At 42.2% G+C, this 23,788-nt stretch overlaps 2 protein-coding genes across 2 annotated transcripts in view; one reads left to right on the plus strand and one right to left on the minus strand.

Annotated features, from left to right (window-relative positions):
* RNASEH2B (ribonuclease H2 subunit B) overlaps positions 1–23,788 on the plus strand; it is a 139,427-nt gene that overhangs the window by 72,659 nt on the left and 42,980 nt on the right. The gene's annotated exons all lie outside the window — the stretch shown is intronic.
* The window catches only part of LOC105726699 (guanylate cyclase soluble subunit beta-2), a 68,959-nt gene continuing 63,434 nt past the window's right edge, over positions 18,264–23,788 (minus strand). Inside the window, exon 17 of the mRNA XM_012466231.2 lies at positions 18,264–18,564. The gene's annotated coding sequence lies outside the window, so the exon portion shown is untranslated. The remainder of the gene's footprint in view (positions 18,565–23,788) is intronic.

A 23,788-nucleotide genomic window follows, 5' to 3' on the forward strand; every position in this document is an offset into this window, starting at 1 on the left:
GCTCTGGAGTATAGCACAACCAGGACTGAGAATTGCTGTTTCTGTCTACAAAACTAAGGGGAGAGGGAAAACGTACTACTGAATGAGCAGAGCACAGAAGCCAGTGCATGTTTCGCGCTTGCTGGCATGTAGTTTTTGCTGGTTTTTTGCCCTAGCAGATTGTAACCAAATGGCTCAACTTCACAGCAAGGACTCTAGGGACTCAATTCCCGAGTGCTAGTAATTGGCTTTTCAAAAGAACTTTATAGGGATAAATTAATTGCTACTATACTTTTAGTGGCTTTAAAGTTACTTAGACCACTTCTAGAAATATGTAAAATTGTGTGATCCTAACTTAATGTTTCATTTCTCCCTCAGTTTTCACATGATTTGATAATATAATAAAGGGAACCATAAAAATTTGATATTGTTGAGGCCTTTTTAGAAAACTGACATACACTTTTCTTTGTATCGCTGTTGCCAAGAGAGGTTAGATATTGATACGTATTACCTAGGAGAAAGAAGAGCATTTTGTGCGAAATAAGTAGGTTATACCGAATTTGACAGACTTCTCTCTTGACTGATTTTGGAGCATGTATCTTCATGTGCCTTGTAAAACTAGAGATGCATTCAGTTTTCAGTATTCCCAGATATATTTTACTACTCTGACTGCTTTTCCCATATAGCATCTCAATAAACTGCTGTTCCATAAAACTCCTTTGGGACTTTTCCTTGCACCTTCTTTAGTCACTTTATAGCAACAGCGATATCCACAATATTTAACATAAATAAAATAGCACAGCACAGACCACCGAACAGTCTGGCCAGACTGCCAGTCTAGTGGTACTGATGCCCTCCAGCTGCATATCACCCCAGCTTTAACCTAAAAATTAAGGCAGGAAAACCTTCCAGATGAATCCTGTTCCAGAATCCCATCTATTTGGAACCCTTGGGTGTGTGTTTATTGTTTGTGTGTGTTGTTTTACATTTGTTTCACATTTGTTCATTCACTTGTGTGTGCTTACATCATTCCATCCATCACGAAACAGCTGTTAAGAATTAACATCACCAGACTTTGGAAAACCCAGTTCTAGTTGATTAAATGTTATCTATGAAGTTATTAAATATTTTTTCTAGGAGGTTAGCCAGGCTGAATACCACCTTTTCATTATTATTTCAAAGTCTCAAGACTCCACTACTCCACAAATGTGGACCTCCACCCAGACTTCATTTGAGCTCCAAGCTTGAATGTCTAGTGGTCCTTTGACATCACAGTCATACTTGAGTATCTGTCTCAACTCATGATCTTCTCCTTGATTAAAAATGAAGAAGGAATAAAGGGAAGGAAACAAGGAGGGAGGGAGGGATGTAGGGAGGGAAGGAAGGAAGGAAGGAAAAAGGAAATGCAAGAAGGGAAGAAAAGGAAAGGAAGGAAGGAGAGAAGAAAGAGAAAAGGAAGTAGAGAAGGAAAGTGTTTAAAACTAAACATGGTGGGCAAACAAAGTTTTTTCTAACTTTACCTCTTGATACAAACCACAAATCTTAGAGTCATCCTTGACCCCCCTCGCTATTTTAACCCTGTCACCCACACATGGCCTTTCAGTTTATCCTGTAAAAATCTCACAAAGCCAGATATTTGGCTCCATTCTATCACCATCCTTCTGATTCAAACAAACCACCGTCATCTCCCAGAGCACAGCTGTGCCCTCCCTTCCTGAAGGACCAGCATCCAACTCTAGAACCCTCCTGCGCACTCTCCACCATCATCCTCTGCCTCTCCCAGACCCTCGCGCATACCCCGCTCCACTCTAAAGCTTTCATTGCTCTTTGGATGAAGCCCCACGTGATGACCTGCAAGGCCTTGCATGCCAGAGCTGAAGCCCTTTCCTCTGCAGACCCTCAGTCATGCCATGCTTACTCTGGCTATGTGGCCTTTAGTTGTGCGGTCTCCTCAACTGAAATGTTCTGCCAGCTTCCTCTGATTACCTAAGTCCTGATCTTCCCTGAGATCTGATCTACCGTGGTCTGCCATAGGCAAGGCTTAGGAAGGCTCCCCTGACCCCCCAGAGCAGGTCAGATCTTCCCATCACAGCTGGTGCCCCTGACCTCCCCTTCATGGAACTATCACAGAGACATTTTTTATATTTTTAGGCCTAATAATTATATTAATGTTTATCTATTGGATTACACAGAGCTTTGTGAAGGCAGAGACCATTTAACTAACCACTCATGCAAAGAGTTAACACGGCAGGCCTGAGAGTGCTATGCTTAGAATGGCCTGCTTACAAGGTTGGCCTTTGGCTGGGATCTGAGAGCTTGAGTGGTAAATGGTTCCTTACACTGGTATGAAACACTGATAGGATCAGAGGGGCTGGCTGTGACTTAACTTTGGGTAGAAGCAATGTGCTTTATGTTGAACATGGAACAAACTATCTGGGAGCCTGGAATTTTGGTACGCGCCGAGCAGAGAGAGCCCATGTGACCAACCCTAACTTTAGGCATGGAGTCCGTAATGAGCTTCCCTGGCAGAATTGTTGCAGGCATGGTGCTGCTTTTCCATTGCTGGGGTGCACCCCCTGTGACCCCACATGGGAGGGAGAGAGCATAAGGAAACCTGTACGTGGATTTCTGCAGACTCTGCCCTGTCTTTTTTTCCTGGCGTGGCTATGTATCCTCACCACACCACTGTCGTAAGTCTTAGCGGTGAACGTGGCTATATGCCAACTCCTGTGAGTCCTCATTGCCAATACTTAAACGTGGGGGTGTCTTGGGGACTCTCAACTCACCATGGAATCCCCAGAATCTTGCTCAGTATTTGACATTTAATGAATTGCTTAATACATATTTTCTTTAATGAAAATGAAAATGACCTCAGAGGGCTAGGACTAAGTCTATCCTGTGGAAATTCTCAAAAGAACTCAGGAATTTTATAATTTATCAACTATATGCTAGTGACCCAAATAGAGAAGGCACATCTTTCTGGAAAAGGCAGAATAAAAAATGATTCAGGAGATTTAGCATGGTCAAATTGTTTTCTCATGAAGATGAATTTTCTCCCGTATCTCAAGTGGCAGCAGGGTAGAGATGAGCCCGCAGCTCCTCTCAGGCCCTGATGTTGTTCTGCTGGCTTCCCCATCTCTGCCTTCTTTACTGCGTGTTTGCATAATGGGCCAGCTCATCATGGAGAGTGACGCCTCAGCATCAGGGGAGCAAGAGCTTCTCAATGTTGGCTGCATTGGAATCACCTGGGAAGCTTCAAGAAATACTGATGCCGGGCCCCACTCCTACAGATGCTGCAAATAATCAGTCTGAGGTGTGGTCCAGGCATTGGGATTTTTAATATGCAGCCTCTTCTGACACCACACACTCCTTTCCCTCCTTCCTCACACATCCCCTTTGACAATCAGATTTTACAAGGTCCATCCTTCACCAAAGCAAATTCTTATTTTGTAAATGCTTTTAAATTTTTTGGTTTCTGGTTTTCTAACTCACAGCCAATTAGCAGGCACACCGATAAGAGGAAGAAATAAGACCTATTGCTTCAACCACATGAGAAGATTGGAGCAACTAAAATAAGCAGCTAGAACTCAAAACTACAAATCAGGACTATGGCAGATTGGGTCACTCCTAAGAACATGGCTGGGGTGCAGAACAGAATCGTTCAGGAGAGCATGGTTTTTAATAATGACCAGTAGTCGGCCAGGCACGGTGGCTCACGCCTGTATTCCCAGCACTTTGGGAGGCCGAGGAGGGTGGATCACTTGAGGTCAGGAGTTCGAGACCATCCTGGCCAACATGGTGAAACCCCCACCTCTACTAAAAATACAAAAATTAGCTGGACATGATAGCAGGTGCCTGTAACCCCAGCTACTCAGGAGGCTGAGGCAGGAGAATCACTTGAACCTGGGAAGCGGAGGTTGTGGTAAGCCGAGATCGTGTCACTGCACTCCAGCCTGGGCAACAGAGTGAGACTCCGTCTCAAAAAATAATAATAATAACAAGTAGTCTACAACACCAGGTGCCCACTAGAAAATTTGTCTCACTTTACATAGAAGATGATGTGAATTAACTTTATTTTGAATATTTGGTAACAGTTCATCATCAGTGATGAGGAGGCATATGTTATTGCCTATATTGGGAAGCTCCTTCCTCCACTAAATGTCAATCTATCTATTTGCCATTTTTTAACCCTTCTCTAGGCAAGACAGCAGACCATGAGATGCATGAGCTATTAATTGGCAGAGCTGTGATTTATCTTTCCTTTGTAACACCCAGGGAGATTGCTCAGGGAATGGAATCTGTGTCTGGGAGCAGTGGGTAATACATTGGGTGAGATAAGGCTATTCATGTCTTGAAGTCAGACAGAGGAGTTTGTCTTTGAAGAGATGAAAATGTATGTTCTCAAACAGAATAGAAGAGCCATAAAAAGGGAGCTACAGCGTTGCCAGGTGTAGATGGGAGACTCTGTGGAGAAGGTGGAACTGAGCTGGAATGAATGGGTTTCAGGCAGGTGCAGCCCAAGGCAAGGCCCAAGGGAGAGACAGGAATTGACAACGCGGGCATAGTCCCACCTTCCCTGTCTTCAGAATCAGAAGCAGTGAGAATTCAGGGAGGCAGGCTCAGCTCTTTGGGTTTGAAGAATCTCTCTGGGATATAATTTCACTTTTTCTCTGCCCTGTGCTGTAGTCTAAAGCTGGCATTGGAGATTATAAGATAAGTTGTGCTTAGAACCATAGGGCTGGCTAACAAGCCAGTGGGGACACAGCCGGAGAACAAGCAGCTATCTGGGGACCCTAGTGTTGGACAGGCCCAGGCAGGGTGAAGGCAAAGTCAGGATACTTAATTTACCCAGGTGCAAAGAAAGGCATCAGCCTTCAAAGGCTTTCCATTGTTAACAAGCATAATCACTAAATGGAAACTGATCATTTTGCTGCTCATTTATTTTCCCAGTTAATGCTTTTCAACACAAGCCTTTATATTTCCCAAGAATAAAGACTTGTAAAAGAGAAGGGTAAGTTATGGCTGCAGAAAACTGGCCCTTACTTTGCTCCGCTGACAGTTTTATAAGGCCAAGGAAGTTCAAACGGTAAAAAGAATTTCTAAGCAATTCCACAGAAATTCTAAGCATTTGCAGGAAACTCTTGTTTAACTTTTAAAAAACATTAATACAAGATTAGTTATAGTGATTTAATTAGCAAACCGTGACAGATGTCCACATGCAGCATCTTGTTTTTTAATATGAACAAAATTACCCATGGTTTTTTTGTTGCTGTTGTTTCTTGTTAATCTTGGGTAAAGATTCCTTGGGTCCTCAAAGATATCCCTACTCAGTCTACTGTTTAAATGGGTAGCTTGCCTGAATAATTCTGTTAAAGCTTTAGTAAATGAATACCCTCTTGTTTGGAGTGTAATTTCCAAAGTGCAGGCTGAATGCAGTGACCCCTAACAGCCTGAATCTGGTCATCATGGACTGATGGCAGAGGAGGTCCAGATATTTTGGTTGGATTCATGATTAGAGACTAAATCACTATGATGAGTACAAAAAGGTCTGGTTTTGAAATATTTGCCATGGAACTAGAGTAGAAGGCAGAGCAACAGAGGCAGCGGTGGCTAGAGCCTGACCAGCCCATGGATCTCAGGCAGGACAGGCCTGCATGCCTCTGTGTATTTCTCTGGGCGAAAACACTGGGCTTCAAGGCTAGAAAGGCCAGGATTTCCATCCTGGTTCTGCCATCTTGAATAGGTCCTTTAACTATTTAGAACCTCATTTTCTATGTCATTAAAATAGAGGTGATATTACCTCCCCAAAATATTGTGCTTTCCAGTTTCTCATCGCCCCCCAACTATTCACATATATAAAGTTCCTAGCACAGAGCCAGGCACATAATCATGTCTCAATACAAGTTAGTTCTCTCTCTATTCCAAGGCCCCAAATTTCTCCCCAATCCAAGTATGCCTGAGCCTATATTCTACCACCAGTTATTCATTTCTTGGAATTAAACCTTGGATCTTTTCTGCTCTGTCTTCAGGCTTTAGGAATCTTCTTGTCAAACCCCTTCATTGGAAAAATGAGGCCTAGAGAGATTAGATGACTTTCCCAAGTAATAAGCTAAGAAAATACCCCAAATGCTTTAAATCCACCTTGAGGCTTCAATATCTATGTGCTCTATAAAGTGAATCCCATATTGTTTTACTTTAAAAGATTTTCAGAAATAGCTGCCTTTTGCCCCTTAGATTACTCACACTAAAGTTTTGAAATAGTAATGTTTCTGATTTGAAGATGGAGGTGGGAAGTTCTTCCCCTGTTCCCACCTCCCACTCCCAATCTCTTCTTTGAAATCATCCAAATCAAAAGGAAAATGAGAAATGGAAATCAAAACATGAATTTTCAGCAAAACTAGGAGGTAGTTTAAACTGTGAACAACAATTAGATGCAAGGGCTGCAAAAGGCCGGGGAGCTTCCAAGAGAAAGAGGAAGGAAGAGTTCATGGTTGTGGAAATGAGACCAAGTCAGCAAAAATACATTTGGAAACAGGGAAGGCAGAGGTGAGGAATAAAGTCTGTCACAGGTTTATGACATAAGGAACAGTATACACACCAGAGCAGCAAGAACTCTCCAAGACCCAAAGTAGTTGTGAAATGAAGAGGTGATGGGGTTAAAAAAAATCACATTTAGGCCAGGCATGGTGGCTCACGCCTGTAATCCCAGCACTTTGGGAGGCCGAGGCAGGCAGATCACCTGATGTCGGGAGTTCGAGACCAGCCTGGCCAACATGGAGAAACCCCATTTCTAGTGAAAAAATACAAAATTAGCCAGGCATGGTGGCACATGCCTGTAATCTCAGCTACTCAGGAGGCTGAGGCAGGAGAATCGCTTGAACCTGGGAGGTGGAGGTTGCAGTGAGCCGAGATCATGCCATTGCACTCCAGCCTGGGCAAAAAGAGCAAAACTTTGTCTTAAAAAAAAAAATCACACATACACACCACGTTTTCAGGGACTGTTTCAGTGGCAGCAGGAAAGAAGAGAGACACCCCTTTTTGAAAAACCCCATAGCTCCCTGTATTTATTGATCAGGGAGAAATAGATCTAAAACTTGCATGCAAAACCCTGGTTTATAAAGAAAATTCCTATTAGGCTGGGATGTGGCCCTGTAAAATTTGGCCCAAGAAAAACTCTTGCGCCTTAAAGATGAGAAACGAGAAAGAACCCAAGTTATTTCAAAGATACAAAATATAAAACAAGAAAAAAGGCCAGAAAAAGTAAGTGGCAGATAAAATGTTGCCAAAGAGCAGATAAAAATGTAAGAAGTATTTTACTACAAACATAAATTACTTAATGAAACAATTACTTCTATGAAGTTTGGGCACAAAGCAGAGAGGTAAGAATCATGGAAGAGATAGAAGACAAGTGACATTGTTTGAGCTGGCGCACTACAGGGTAGGCATGGGGGAAAAATAAACCATCAAAGAAACAAAGGTGCGTTTGAAGGAAGATAGACAATAGCAATGGCACAAGAGCTTAGAGGTTAAAAATAAGAAAACCGAGCAAAATGAAGTCGATATGGGTATAGGAAAGATTTATTAAACAGGACAAAAAAAGTGAGCAAAATACTGATTTTTTTAAAACTTGGTGATTGTGCAACTCAAAAAACAAGCTCACATAAATATTAATGCAAAAATATTAAATATGACCAAATAGACTCAAACAACTCATTAAAAGAATAATACAGTGTGACAAAGTAGGGTTTATTCCTAATATAAAGATGGTTCAATATTAGGGAGTCTTACCATATTAGTTTTCTAAGAAAGAAATAAGGTATTAATCTCCTTAGATGCCTAAAAGATACTTGGTAGCACTCTCTTTGTCACCGTGTGAAGAAGGACATGTTTGTTTCCCCTTCTGCCACGATTGTAAGCTTCCTGAGGCCTCCCCAGCCCGTGGAACTATGAGTCAACTAAACCCCTTTCCTGTATTAAAAAAAAAAAAAAAAAGATACCTGGTAAAATTCAACTTCATTATTGATCTCAAGATAATTCAGTGAAATAGGAATATATATACTTCCCTAATGTATACAAAATAAAAGTCAATATTATGTTTAGTGGAGAAATATCAGTAGCATTACCATTAAAGTCAGGAATATAGAATGTTCTAAACAGTTATATAAGAGAGAGAAAACAGACATATAAAAATTAAAAAGAAGGGAAATTATCATTATTTGCAGATTTTATATTTGAATAACCCAAGAGGATCATCTGAAAAAGATTATAAAAATTAGCATTCAGTAAGATAACTTAATAGAAAATCAATATATAAATATCAAAAACTTTTATATATTTAAGCAATTGCTGGATAGAGGATGTGATGGAAGAAAAGACCCTTAACACTTTCAAGAACAACAATAAAAGCTAAAATAACCAGAAATAAATCTAAGAAATGTTCCATATCTATAACAGGAAACTTTAATTCTGAAAGACACAAAGCACCTTTGAACAAATGCAAAGACATATCATATTCTTGGATAAAAGAAATGAATATCAGAAAGATTCCAAATCTCCTTGAATTAATCCATTTGTAATTCTAATAATACACTTCCAGGATATTTTTGTAACCCAACAAGTTGATACTAAAATTCATGTGAGAAAATAAATTGGGAAGAACATGCAGAAAAATTCTTTAAAACAAGAATAACTGGGAATACCCTAGTCATATCACATATTAAAATATTTCTTTAAATTATAAACATTAAATGAATGTGATATTAAATGAATAAACATAAAGAATCAAAATAGAAAGATGACAGATGGACTCGAATGCATACTAAAATTTAGTACATGATAAAAGTAGCATTTCAAATCAGTAGCAAAAAGATGGATTAATTCAATAAATGATTTTGGGACAATTAAGTAGACACCAAAAAAAAAAAAATAAGTTAAATTCATACTTCATACATCAGGATAAATTCCAAGTGAATCAAAGATTAAACTTAAAACATAAAAGTAATAGAGGAAATATGGGAGACTTAACAATAAGTTGATAGCAAAAATGTAAGCAAAGCCCAAAGACAAGTTAACTGGAAAAATATATATTTGCACCTCATATCACAAAGAACTAATTTTCTAATATCAGGAAGTAAAAGAACAAACCAATAGAAAAATGAGCAAATAGATGGATAATTTGAATGGAAGGAAACATACCCAATTGCAAATGCATTTGTCTTTTGACTCACTAATTTCAGTTCTGATAATTTATATACCTGCAATTATACAAAACAATATATACACAAGATTCATTATATTATTGATTAAAACAACAAAGGATTGGAAGTGAACTTGGCTATTCACCTATAAGGGTCTAATTAAATAAATTATGATGTATCTGTATGTGCTTGTATTATCTATTGTTCTCTTATCTCAGAATGCAGTGGTTAGAACAATTATTCTCTCTCATTGTTCTAGGGGTTGACTGGGCTTAGCTGGGCAGTTCTCACTTAGGGCTTCTCCTGTGGTTGCATTCAGATGTTGGCAGGGCCAGAATCATCTGAAGGCTCAACTGTCTTCATTCCCATGTCTGGTGTGTGGGCTGTGATGGCTGAATACTAGGGACTGGTCCAGCATCCTCCTCCACACGGTCTCTCCACATGGCTAGCTTGGGCTTCTTCACAGCCTGATGGTGTCAGGGTGGTCAGATTTCTTTCCAAACATCTGGCTGCTCCAAGTGTAAATGTTTCTAGTGGCAGAAGGCAGAAGCAGTCACTCCTCGTGCCTGGCCTGCAAATTGGCACAGCCGCACCATATTCTGTTGATTAAACAAGTCACTAAGGCCTTAGACTCAAGGGGAGGGCAACCAGACTCTACCATTTGGTGGGAAAAGAAGCCAGGAACTGAGGGCCATCTTTAGAGTGTCACATAATGAGAACATACACAATTGAAAAAAGTAAGGACACTCTTTATATACTAAGATGGACATTGCAAACAATATGGTATATTTAAGGGAAAAATGCAGAACAGTGCAAACAACATAGTATCTTATATATAAGAAAAGGCTGAGGAATAAAAATAGTTTGTGTTTGCATCTTTTCATAAAGAAAAGTATAAACAAATCAATAAAAATGATTATCAATAGTGAGAGCAATGGGTGAATAGGGATGGGGTAGGAGTGAGACCTCTTAATGTGTACCTTTTATATTATTTTTAAATAAACTGAAAAAAGAAATACTTGGATCTTAAAGAACCCAAGGATGCTTAACCTTGCTCATTTCCACAGGGTGATGGAACTATTTGGGGAAGTAATGATAGGGCCTGTTTTTACAATTCCATTGGGTCCCAAAGAATCTTAAATTTTACCACCACAATAATCAAAATCCTAGAAATTGGTTACGTGTTTAGTTACGTGAATGTACCCCAACTCCCTCAACTAGTAATACTGCCTACAAATTATTTGTCGTATTTGTGCTTGCCTGAGGGTATGGAGACTAGTATATTTTCCTTCATTGTGAAACCCAAACCACCATTTAATGTGCAACTTAAAATATTGAAATCGTCAAAATAGAAGATCAGTCAGTTGTGTGCTGACTCATGAAAGCCACTTGTTACACATTCAGGAGTTTTGCAAGCCATTTGTTAAACCATTCGAGGCTTAAAAATCAGCCATGGTGGCTGATATGAGTACATAAGCACCATAATTTCAGGCTGTGATGAGTGCCATGGATAAAAAACACAGGTAAGTGTGGCAGAGAAGGAATTAGAAGGGCTTCTCGCTTAGACCAGGCGACCAGGTGACGTGGCATTAGGAAGGCATATTGACTTCATTAGTCAGATTTAGGATTTCTACTTTTTCTGTAAGAACCCTTATAGACTTCGTGTGTAGAGGGATTTTTTTCCTAGTTAACGTTTATTGCAGAGTTACACACACAAGGCACTATATGCTTTGCCAACACCATCTCACTCATCACTGTAACAACTTTTTGAAGTAGGCACTGTGATAGTTTCCCTCCCACAGGAAGGACCTTCAGGGTCCAAAGGTGAGAAATGGTTTTCACGAGCCAAGAAGCTGTAGAATCATGCTGAAAAGCCATCACACTATTCTTTGGAAAACTCAGAAAAGAATGAAGAAGGAAAACAAAGTCACCCATAATTCTCATTTCTAAATATGACCACTGTTAACATTCTCATCTAAATCAGCAGCTTTCTACCATTTCTCCACCCCGGTCCATCTGAGTTCTGTGACTCTTTTTTCCTGAAGAACTGGGGCTCACTCTGAAATGATTTTTCTCAGGGGTATGAAGGTGTCATCTGGAAGGTTCCACATGTTTTCCATGTGGTCTGTCCATTGTGCTATTTTAGTCTCTTTCTAATAAATGACATGGTTTTTCAGAGTGCACATTGCCCGTGATCAGGTGTGAAGAGTTCAATTTCTGTTTATTACTAATGGGAAGCCTTCCCGTACTGCTGCAACCCTACTGATTTACCTGTCCCCTCTCTGGCCATCCACTTTTAAGATGCTTAGCTATTACAGTGATAGGCATACATAGTCACCTATATTGTCACAGGGCATATGTCACCTGAGAGGTGGGCCAATATTAAAATACACACACACATAAACACACACACATGCACATACATATACAATTTTTCTTTTTGGAAGAGCTGGGTCAAAATGAATTTTGATTTTGCCAATCACAATCATTTTTTAAAAAGTCATAATCTCAAGATTGTTTTCATCAGAGAAAATTTTTAAATTTTTGTTTCCTAAAATGAGTGGATGGCCAAAAGCTTTTGAACAGCTTTCTAAATGATTTTCTCTACTTGGGAAGTTAAAGTAATGATTGTGTGTCTGTTTCTGATGTTCACTAATCACAGGCCAATTAGCAGACACCTCAGGTTCTGTTTAGCTAATAAACCATCTCTCTGCAATCGTGCATCTTGAACTTCAAAATGGCACTTGTTGAATCTGTGGAAGTGTTCAAGTTTCCTCTATAAATTAACCTTACTTTTCGTTGGATGCTTAATTTAAAATACTTTTTGATATGTAAAAACTTATCATGAAGACGTTTACCAGATTTATTTGTGGAAAGCTATTCTATGAAAATAATTGATTATGGACATTAACCAATTAAATGACATCACCTATGACATATATTTTGAGGACTGTTGACCTTAATTTTCATTCTTCAAAATTTTTAATGCTGGCTTTGAATTGGTTTTCCCATTTTCTTGTCTGTTTTGATTCCCTTCATCCTTTAGCATTTGGTCTCTGTGGAATGAGGGTTGTTCATTCTGGCTACCCCACGCCTTGCACCAGCCCTCCCGGGCACCGTGTTCCTCCTGTTGTTTTCTTGAGCTCTTGAGTGATCCATTCCTGAGTGAGTTATGACTTTGTCTCTTCCTTGCTTTTCCCTAGGGTTTGAATCTTTTTAAATTAAGGTGTTTATTGGAAAGGATACTTTAATAGTACTTTTTGTTTTTGTAATGCAAGCTTATTATGCTAATGTTTTCAAACCAACGTGTTCAGTAAACATGAAAAAAAGAAAACGAATTCCTCCATAAGCACAAGTTTATTTGTTTTTTCCTAATTTAAGACAAAGCTAATGGTCTAAAAGGTTGTAAGTCTCCTTACATGTAAGTCTCCTTACATGTAAGTCTCCTTTACCCTTGGACAAGGTAAAACAAGTTATAATGGGGGTGTTGTGGGTGTGACTGATGTTTATTAGTCCCTACCACATTTGCAGACATTTTGTCTCCTGATACCTCTGGCTTTGATTAATGGTTTCTCGCTACAGAGGAACCGTGTGGACTTTCAAGATGGCACTTGTTCATCTGATAAAGCATTAGAGATTCTTATGTAAACCTGCTGTATTTATTTTATCATCTGTTTAGTTTAAAATATACTTTTCCTGAGAGATAAAACATTCCCCCCTTTTTGTGAGTACTAATTGGCATCAGCTTCCATGTAGTTCAAGGCAGCTGCTTAGTGGGGAAACACAGGGTGCTGAAGTTCAAACACACCCTCACCCGCTCCCTGCCTCTTTCCTCCATGACAGAAGAGACCCATGACCAGTAGTTGGAGGCACTTTACTTTTTTTTTTTTTTTTTTTTTTTTGAGACAGAGTCTCACTCTTGTTGCCCTGGCTGGAGTACAATGGCACGATCTCGGCTCACTGCAACCTCTGCCTCCCAGGTTCAAACAATTCTCCTGCCTCAGCCTCCGAGTATCTGGGACTACAGGCGCCCTCCACCATGCCCGGCTAACTTTGTATTTTTGTTAGAGACGGGGTTTGCCATGTCGGCCAGACTGGTCTCGAACTCTTGACCTCAGGTGATCTGCCTGTCTCAGCCTCCCAAAGTGCTGGGATTACAGGCATGAGCCATGGTGCCTGGCCAGCACTTTACTTTTTTACAAAATAAATTAATGTAAACCCAGCTTTGGACACATTGAACGATGACTCTTACTGCATGTTTGAGGCTCCAATGAACTATCTGTTTAAACAGCTGATACGTCAGGGAAAAAAATCAAGTTTTAACTTTTATGAGGTCTCTTCTGTTTAGTTCACTCCAACTATATGTGTCTGACCTGAGAGTGCTTTATACAGAATGTGTGAGTGAGTAGTTACCTTTCTTCCTGTTGAAACAGAGAGGACTGGAGCCCAGTGGCTGAGAGCTAAGGTCAGAGTTGGGCAGAGCTAGGTCTGAAGGCCAGTTCTTCCACTTAGCCCCATGCCTCAGTTTCCCCTCCGTGAAACGTGGCTAATAATACTATGTACGTCACACTCACAGGACTATAAGAGGCCACATATGGAGAATACTTAGCTGGGTGCTTGACGTAAAACAAGCATCAGCCAACAGTAGCCACAATGATATTGTCACCACATTTTTCAGCTTGTGTTCCCAGGTGGATACCACTGATAATAGATAACACTGATATTAGACACCACCGGTTTCTGTAGATACCACTGCGATTAGCTAACAGTGAATGTAGACATGAAAGTGCTTCGTCAGATAGACATCAGGCTTCGAACATGCCCCCATCTCCTTTCTCCAACCAGAACCCCTGCGAGGGGGAAAGAGCAAGTTAAAATACTGTGAAGCTTTGCATTTAGAAACCGGAAAACAGATGCACAGAGCAGTCTGCCTCTGTGTAAATGCACATTGTAATCGGTTTTCTAACGCAGCCTTTACAAGGGTGAATTAAGCAGTTCGTTGACATATCATTATCACATTCTGAAGATAAACAGCCACAGGATCTATGAACTCTCATCATGCAGTTAATTATTCTTGAATTTTTCTGCACTCTTGAAACATATTCTATTTATTTAACCATCCCCTGGGAGCCCTGGTCGCCTTTGTCCCTGCCACACGGCCAGTGGTGTAAAACCTCTGCATCTGTCAGATTTCTCCATGTGGAGCATAATTGCCTGATTTCCATTTGAAAGTACAGCCCTGACATTAAAACAACATAGACCCACCAATGATAACAATGGCTTCCTGACACCTACCAGAGGAGAGGGGGTGAGGGGGCATAATGCAGGAATAAATAAGCGCACGAATGAACGCTCGCCTTCACAGGGACCAGGTCTGAATTTACAGCTGCAGATGAAGCGTTCCTCGGGAACAAACAAAAAGAAAGAATGAAAGAATACAAGAAAAAGAAACCAATAGATTAGCATCCGCGTGAGTCTGTTGGAGCCAGATGGCTCTCTGTGGAGAGCGAGCTGTCCCGCTTTCTCCCAGTAACCCCGACCAGCAGACAGCAAGCCCGCTACACTGGGAGAGAAATGATCTCATTCCTCAGCCTGGCACGTGAGCCGCCTTCTTTCTCTCACACACAACTTGAGCTGAAGGAAAATTGGAAAAGACAGAAAGGGCGAAAAGGAAGGGGCGGGGAAGAATGGGTGGTTGTAAAGAGAAAGCAGGTACTCGTAGCCCAGAGGAATTGTGAGACGCCAGGCTCTGGCCAGCCCCGAGCGTTCCAGAACTGCCTCCAGATGTCCACGAAGGAGAAGGCAGGGAGACAGAGGGGGCACCAGGCACATTCTTATCTCCTCCACCCACATCCCTGAACTTCACCTCCACGATCCAATGTTGCCCGGAAGGCTTGGTGTGTAAAGGGGCTGGGAGGAGGGTGCGGGCTGCTGTAGAAGGCAGGGATTCAGTTCTGTGCCCCACTGGAAAGGGGCGGTGGGCGGTGTTTTCAGTTCTTCCTAATGACAATGTCTGCCTGTCTCTGTGGGCCACAGGCCAGTGAGTCTCTCAGTCCTCAGCCTGCAGGACCAGCCATCTGCTGGGATCCTGGTCTGCCATGCTCCTGAACAGGTGCCCGAGGTGGAGGCAGCTGGCGTGGAGGGGCAGTCAAATGAAATTGACAGGTTGTAGGTGTGGGAGGGCTCCTGTCCTCAAAGATTCTGAGGCTGGGAGGAGCTTGGTCTGGGGTCATTCTTCCTGCCCTGCTGAGCAAAGCATTCATTGCTCATAAACAAGTCTGTTATCTGGGGTGACAGCCACACATGGGGCTGGTGGACATCAGACAGACCACCAGATGCTGGTGGTAGAGTCTAACACTTGCCGATGTGTGCAGAGGTGCAGGCCTCCTTCACGCGAATCTGCCTCTGAGTGAGTGTTCACACACCCAGCCTGGTACCAGGGCTCCTGAGGCCTCCAACCCAGAGAAGCAGATCCAAGAGAGAATGAAGGTGCCCTTGGGAGTGAGTGCTGGGGGCTCAGGGAGCACTTCGTCAGCCTGGCTAGGTTGCCTGGGCACCTGAAGTTTGTCTCCAGCAGTGTTTGCTCAAAAGAATAAATAGTAGTTTCCAGGGTGACAGCAAAGGCAGGGAGATGTAGTCATTCATTTACAGCTGGAAATTGTTATTTAACTCATAATAAATATTGAGCAAAATTCTCTTCATTTTCAGCCCAAGATGAGGGCACCTGCTTCACAATTCCTGGCAGTTGTCGGTACAACTAAACATTAAGCTGGCATATGCTATCGGGGCCGAGGAAGTAAAGCAAGCTGCCGGCTGGGGGCTAAAACCACAGGCTCTGGCTTTTCTTCCTTCTAAAAGTGAAACAGAAAGCCACCACCCCACCAGATAACTGCTTTGCTCTTTAGCTCCCAGGCAATGCTACCGCCTTACAGAGTTCCTCGTTCTGTGTGGGATTCTCACTCACAGCAGAGCTAAGGATTTTGAAGAAAATCGTATCACTAACGTAACAAGAGTGTGGGCTCCATCATCGTTCCTGCCTCCACTTAAGCAGGGAGATCAGTCACTCAATAGGAGCATTTAAGAAAATTTTAAAATGCTAGCATTTAAGGAGCGTTTACCAAGTGTTGGCCCTGCCTCTAAGTGTTTTGCATACATTTCCTGTAACCTTCATGACAACCCTATGTGGCATCACTATGGTTCCACTGAACCTTTGACTGAACAAGAGTCCCAGTGGCTGACACCCTGACTCTGGAGGCTCACCTCGTTTTAAAGGGTGGTGGGAAGGTTCCTAAAGGTTCACTGGAACCATAGTGATTATCCTTATTTTACAAATGGGATGCCAAGTCCCAGAGATGTTAAGCAACTTTGCCAAAATCACACAGCTGGCCCTGGGTCCATACCACAGGCTTTCCTGCTTCTTTTGATAAATATAGGTAATAACTGTGAGCTTTAGATTTCCTATTTTGGCTTCTCACCAGTGGTGTCGTCTTGGGCTACTAAGTCTCCCTGAGTTCCCATTTCCTCATCTGTCAAGTAGGGACTGGAACAGTGGTCGTAGAGGGTTGCTGCCAGGAGCGGAAGTAACGTGTCACATGTGTCCAGGCAGGGCCAGTGCCTGGCATATGGTCGATGATCCATAAGCGTTAGTATAAATGATCCCCTGATGGTTTGATTTAACAGGTTTTTTCCACTCTACAGTGGGTTCGTTGGGAGGTAATCCTGTAGTGTGTCAAGGAACATCTGAGTTAAGATAGTTTGATTTACAATTTCAATTTCACCATGAGTTTATCAGGATATGAATATTTTATCAGGATATAAACCTGATGCATTTTGGTATTTTCAGCTTGCTGTGGGTTTATCTGGACATAACCCTCATCATAAGTCGAGGAGCATCTGTGGTTACTACTACTGTGAGCATTGTTATCTTTGCACTCTTCTATTTCACTGAATTCTCACACACTCGCATGCGCACGTAAAACTGTGAGGTAGGCGGGGCAGCTGTCACTAACCCCATTTTATAGCTGGTGTATCAGGTGATGAAGTTTGGGCAAGAACCCCCATCTCTTGACTGCACTTTGTGCTCTGTCTAACCTGAGCTTGCTGTTTCCTGCGGAACTGCAGGCCACACCTATCCATTTCTAGACACCAAACACGGTTGCTGTCCAGAAAGATTGGAGCAAGGAATTCAACTCTTGTCACTTTCCCTTTGTCTCCAGGCCCTGGGCTTGGCTGAGGACGGAGCCAGGCCCTGCCTGTGCCCTCCTGGGAATTGCTGAGACAGTTAATGCCTCTTGGAACAAGTAAAGTACTAGCTTAAATGAATCATGAGCTCATGTGTGCCCTGAAGATTTTCTTTATCGTTGAGGTCAAAAAAATACTTATTTTCTCATCATCACCAGATGCAAATGCATAGCCCCACCTCATGCCTCGCTTCCCCTAGTTGGGGTGACCTCTGAGAACATATCCAACACTCTTGTTTGCAGAAGGCATTCTGCACCTACAGCTGGAAGCAGGAGAGCAAGCGGCCAAAGGTCCTGGGTGTCTTGGCTGCGCTCTGCCTTCTTTCCGTAGCTTTCCTAACTCTGCCGGTGATTTTCACATTTTCCCTTCCATTTTACTTTCAGAAAATCTCTGGGGAATGCAGCTTTTGTTCTGTTGCTTCACGTAATTCCCAGGGCTGGGAATGAAAATTATTTCCTTTCACGACTTCTGGCTGAGTGCCTTTCACAACCCAGCTGTGTTCTGGGGTGATTTATAAACTGCAGGGTCCAGGTCTCTTTCCTCCTCCTCCTCTTCCTCCTCTTCCTCTTCCTCTTCTTCCTCCTTCTCCTCCTCCTCCCTTTCTCTTTCTTAAAACAAGGTGAGCCTCCAGAGTCAGGGTGTCAGCCACTGGGACTCTTGTTCAGTCAAAAGTTCAGTAGATCTCCACAGTGATGAGAGCATGAAACCATTCGTTCCTGTTAGAAGACAGAAATAGGCCTCAAGGCCGAACTTATGTCTCTGAGAACAAATTTGACCCCAAATCTCTAAGTTTAGGGTTGGCTTTGAACTAAGAATATAAAAGCATATTTTCCAAACTTGTCAGGATTGTGTTTTATTTCTAGACTTTTATTCTCAAAGGGATGTTGAGGAAGAGACACAGCTTAGGAAGTTTTGAGCAGAGAAATGAAAAGAAGTCACTTTTCTTTGTTGCCATAGAACTAAGTAAGGGAAAGATTAAGCCCAGGGGTTCATTTAACCTGTTACAACAAAACACAGAAACCAGACAGCACAGTGTCATTTGCAATGTGATGTGTCTTTGTCGGAACTGAAGGCTGTCGCCGGTCGGCTGTGCTCACGGAGTCCCCGTCTGTCCCTGCACTCCCTGCAGGTATGGTTTCATCAGGAGCTGAAAGAACACAGAGGGGTGAACAAGTGATCAAGCCTCAGACTGTCTCTCAGGCCATGGGGTTCCATCTGGGCCAGACCCCAGGGAACATGTGAAGACACTATGGGCCTCCTTTTCTATTCAGTGTGATCCTGGACAGGAGGAGGTCTTCACAGCCAAGGCCAAACAGCCCAGACAGGCCACTGCCTTGTGGCTGTGTGATTTCTTTGAACTGCCCTGTGCCATCTTTTTGGTCACATCCAAATCTTTGCCTCTGCATAACTCACACAATAACACCAAGTCTCCTTGTCTTCTGGCCCGTGACTGTCTGTGAATTCTGAGAAACGGTGTCACGGAGGCTGAAGGTCAGAGCCAGCATTGCCACTGCTTGCCCTGTAACCCTGGATGAGTTACTGAAGCTCTCTGGGCCTCAGTTTTCCTCATCTGACAAATGGAGAAATAACATCTACCGCCCAGGGTTGTTATGATCGTTAAACTAGATGATTTATACCAAGTGATTCACACAATGCCCCACAGAGCACAAACCCAAAGACGCCAATTAGTATTTCTAAGCATGGGAGGAAGCCCAGGGAGAAGGCCCTGGAGAAGAACTGCCTCCAGGACTGTGAGTCAAGGCAGGAGGGAGAGAATGAAATCAGAGAAGGAATGAGATAGAGGCCGGGTAGAGGACACTGAATCCATCTCCTACCGCATTCCCTGCGGTTTCCTTTGGCAGGGCAGCGTCTGAGATTTTAAAGTCATATGTCATTCCCATTTTCTTTTTTAAAAATATGAATCATTGTCCCAGAGACATTCAAGTTCAGAGAGGCGCATGTGTTAGGTCTGAGGCTCATGTTTGTCTGGTGTTCTAGAAAGCGGGAAATTAAGAGAGGCTCCTGTCTTCAGCCTTCTCTTCCCAAAATAACGGATGAATTTTTTTCACTATTATGGGCTGTTAGCACCTCAGACTTCTTCCTGAACCTGGATTAGTGATCAGTTTTAAGATCCTAAGAGCACAAACGATTAGACTGAAAGAGGCTCCCTTCACTAACGTGCTGCTCATTGAGCAACGTTAAGTGATAACATACATGTGGAACATTTGGAGATATGAGACCTCTCCCCAGTCTCATCTCAGTCTCAGACCCAAGATGAGGTGAAAATTGAAGAGAGGGACCTGGAACAAAGAAAGCGGCAGGGGTTCCTGGGTCATGTAGGGCCATGTCACTGAGGCAACTTCCAGCAAGGATGTACAGGAAGGGTTTAGTTCAGGCATAGACTGGGACCAATCTGAAAAAGAATCAAGGTTCATGAAACTCTCAATTGCAACATTTTATAGGGTATGGCCCACCAGAGTTAGCTAAGTGCAGATGCCATTAGCTAGCTATCGGTTTATTTGATTCCTATCACGTATTCTCTCTCTTGCTCTCTGACATACACACACACACGACTGAATTATATTCAGCAGTATTTTATGCTCTTTGGAAATTGTTACTTATTCAGATACAGGGTGTTTTGTTTTTGCTTTTTGCTGATTCTCTACTATTTTTTATTATTCCCAATACCCTCAGCTCTTTCATTTTGAATTATGGAATTATTGCAGTATTATAGTTTTTTGAGATGTAAGAACTATTACAATTAGAACTAAATTTTTCAAAAATGGAAACCTGCAGGTTAAATTATAAGGATAGCGTATTTGTGAAATTTGGGTTCCATTTTGTTTTGCCATCATAGCAAACAGAGAAAAAAATGAGTTGATTACAGATGGAAGTGTAATTTTTTCTATTGAGAAGACCTGGTTGTCTGCCTCCACATCCATCGCCACTCATCAGCACTGCAAAGGGCAGATGAACTCTCCCCCTAACACTCCTCTGTGCCCCAGTTTCTCCAGATGTAAAACAACACTACACAACACATCTGTCTCCCCCTCAACTCACAAAAATGTCATAAGAATCTTTGAGAGAAAAAAATCTCCACAGAACAGTGTTGTGATCCCAGAACTTATTTGTTTTGTGTCTTTGTGATTGTATGAAAAGTGGAAGTTACTCTAGTAAAAGTGAAAACTGAGCTGGAAAGGGCTGGAATTGCTAAAATGAGCAGGAATACAGTAAAGGAAACCATTCCCTGTACCCAGCAGCTGTCAGGCTGTGTTCATGATCTGCTCTTGTTTCCTGAGAGCACCATGATTTCTTTGTAACCAAGAGAAATAATCTATTTTCTGGCTTAACCTCTCATAAGGTATTTTGGAAATAAGCTCAACACTAGGAAATAATATTTTACAGATCTCTTAGTCTCCTCTTTATTCAACACTCTTTAATTTCCCCCTCCCCTTGCAATTTCTCTTCTCAAAAATGTAGCTTTTCAGCATTGATTCATCTCTGCTGCCTCATAGCGGATTTTTCCTCTCCTCTAGCCTGGCCATTTTTCATTTTTCTCACTTGTATCTTAACTGGATCGTCCATCTCCTCCATTTCTACTCCTATTTCCTTTAAATTCATTTTCCTCTTTCCCTTTTCTCTCCCTAAAGAGAGAACAGACAACAGACAGAAAGGACAACCAGCTAGGATTGTGCTGAGAAAATAAACTGCACAGCACATTGAAAGTCGGACAGGCCAAACCTGACTCCATCAATTTGAGTTGATGCCTCTGACAATTCAAACAAGACTTGGTCAGCACAGAATTGCAAGGCTGTCTTGGAATTTTCACACATATATGTTTGACATTCTACTCCAATTCAGTTCCACAATCCAGATGGTAGAAGAATTTTGTTTACTTGAGACGAATTCTCATCCATCATCTTTCGCTCCCACAAGACCATTGCTCACAAGGTGCCTCAGGGTACCATCATTTTGTTACAGTTAATGCTCATTGTCATGCACAGTTGGGAAATGTAGCCTTCTGGTTAATTACATTTTCTGGTTAGTAGAAATGACAAGGTACATCTTCCATAGGTTGCTGACATCTAGACACCTAGGATACTCTAAACACTAAAGCTAACTTGAACGAGTTTAGTCTTTCTTGGAAAATTTAGAGGAAACTTCAGGACTCATGAGACATCAGGGGTCCCAAAGATGTGTTGTAGATGTGGAGAGTATTAAGATAACTGGGATTTTCATTTGATACCATGCAAAATCGGTTTGAGGGTATGTAATAGCACAAGTCACACGGGAACCAAGGGTACCATGTGAAACGCATTATATCTGTTTACAATTTTCCACTTTGGGAGGCCGAGGGCTGAGGTGGGTGGATCATGAGGTCAGGAGATCGAGACCATCCTGGCCAACATGGTGAAACTCCACCTCTACTAAAAATACAAAAAATTAGCCAGCCGTGGTGGCATGCACCTGTAGTCCCAGCTACTCAGGAGGCTGAGGCAGAAGAATCGCTTGAACCTGGGAGGTGGAGGTTGCAGTGAGCTGAAATTGTGCCACTGCACTCCAGCCTGGGCAACAGAGTAACACTCCGTCTTAAAAAAAAAAAAAATTCCTCCTCTGTATTAATATGTGTTTAAGTGTTCAAAGGAAAGAAATTCATGACCTGCCAAATTACAAAACTATATGCATGACAATTCCATTTTTGTAAGAAAAAGCATATATGTCTACACATACACACAGCCTCCCATACACAAGTCAGGGAAGATATGACCCACATTTTAATAATAGTCTCTCTGGGTGATGTAACTATAGGTGTTTTTGTTTTCTTCTTTTGGTTCATCTGTACTTTTTAAAAATTAAATATTTCTTCTATAATACAAATAAATAAAAATAGTCTTTAATTGGACAAATCACATAGCCCAGTATTAAAATCAGCACAGAAATCTATCTCAATATAGATCAAGAACAGATTAAATGAAAAAAAATGGTTGCAGAAGACATCTTCCCATTTGGAAAACAACTATCACGCGAGATTGTCAAACACAAACTTGGAGGCTGGGGAGTTGGGGGTGGCAGTGGCTGCAGCGACAGCCACATGGAATGTGAGGAAATGCTGTTGCCTTGGGGAATAGAGGTGGGATGCAGATCATCACCTGTTGCCATAGGCAGGATCTGTGAGTCCTACACAATAGGATATGGGGTTACAAGAAGGATTTTTACATTTGCCATTTAGATAATCCCTTCGTGGTGTTTCTGCATCTGTTTCTAACCTTCCAAAAAGAATAAGATATGGAAGACCACATCTTGGTTTCAACACTGATTTTCCACACGACTAGGATGGTGGGTTTGGCCTGAGCCTGAAATCAGACACTTGGTCGTCTCCAAGGCCCTGCACCCCGATAGCTTCACGCCACCCATGGCTTCAAACCATCCTGGTCCTTGGCAGCACAGGGCTTGTGCCACCATCCCACCTCTCTCCCCACCCCCACCTGGTTCTGTGTGGTCTCCACTTGTGCAGAGCCCTGTACCCCTCCTGCTAACTTCCATGTCAGTTTTCCCAGCATTCACCCCCATCCTAGAAAAAGGGCAGGGGAAGTGTGAACACGGAAAAGAGACACAAATTCCAAAATTGAAATTTTAGGGGAAACTCTACCAGCAAGTGTAGACTTCTACCCTAGCGATACAAAGAATGCAATGGCATTTCCAGGATGAAGCAGGAGTGGTATTCTAGGATCATCCTGCCTCTTTCCATCCATGGGCAAAAGAGGCCATGCCATGCAGGAAATAAATTCCCAGCTTCCAGAAGTCCCCACATTTTCAAGAGACCAGAGCAGATCCTTGCCTGTTCTCATTTCTGCTGTCATGTGCACCTTGTCTAAGAGGTTTTCCAAGTCCCAGTGTGTGTTTCAGCATCACTCGCGCACACTGTCACTCTGGAGCGCCCTGCGCAAGGCTGGGAGCCTGACTTCCCATGTAGATTCCTCTGCCCCATTTGTCTAAAGCTCTTTGCAACAGATTATACTTTAAGAAAAAAAGCACCTCTGCAGTACCTCAGTACCTCTTACAGTTTTGTGTTAAGACCCATATATTTGTTAAGCGAATGAAGGCCCAAGTGACTCAGCATTCGCACACCCAACACTCTGCTGTTTTCAGATCTCATCTATTTCTCAAAGCAACCCTGTGAATCCTGCCTTCAGGATGAGAAAAATGATGTGAAGAGGATTGCCTGAAGTGACACACAGGTCACTGAATGCCAGGACCTGGAATTCTGATTTCAGTCTAACGCGCTTTCTATCACGATGGTGATCCCCAAGGCGGCTGGCTCACTAGAATCCCCTATAAAGTTGGTTAACGAACCAGAATCACAGCCCTAC

This window comes from Aotus nancymaae, unplaced genomic scaffold (genome assembly GCF_030222135.1).
Source record: "Aotus nancymaae isolate 86718 unplaced genomic scaffold, 86718_ANA_hifiasm-v0.15.2.pri h1tg000009l, whole genome shotgun sequence".
In the NCBI taxonomy this organism is placed as follows: Eukaryota; Metazoa; Chordata; class Mammalia; order Primates; family Aotidae; genus Aotus; species Aotus nancymaae.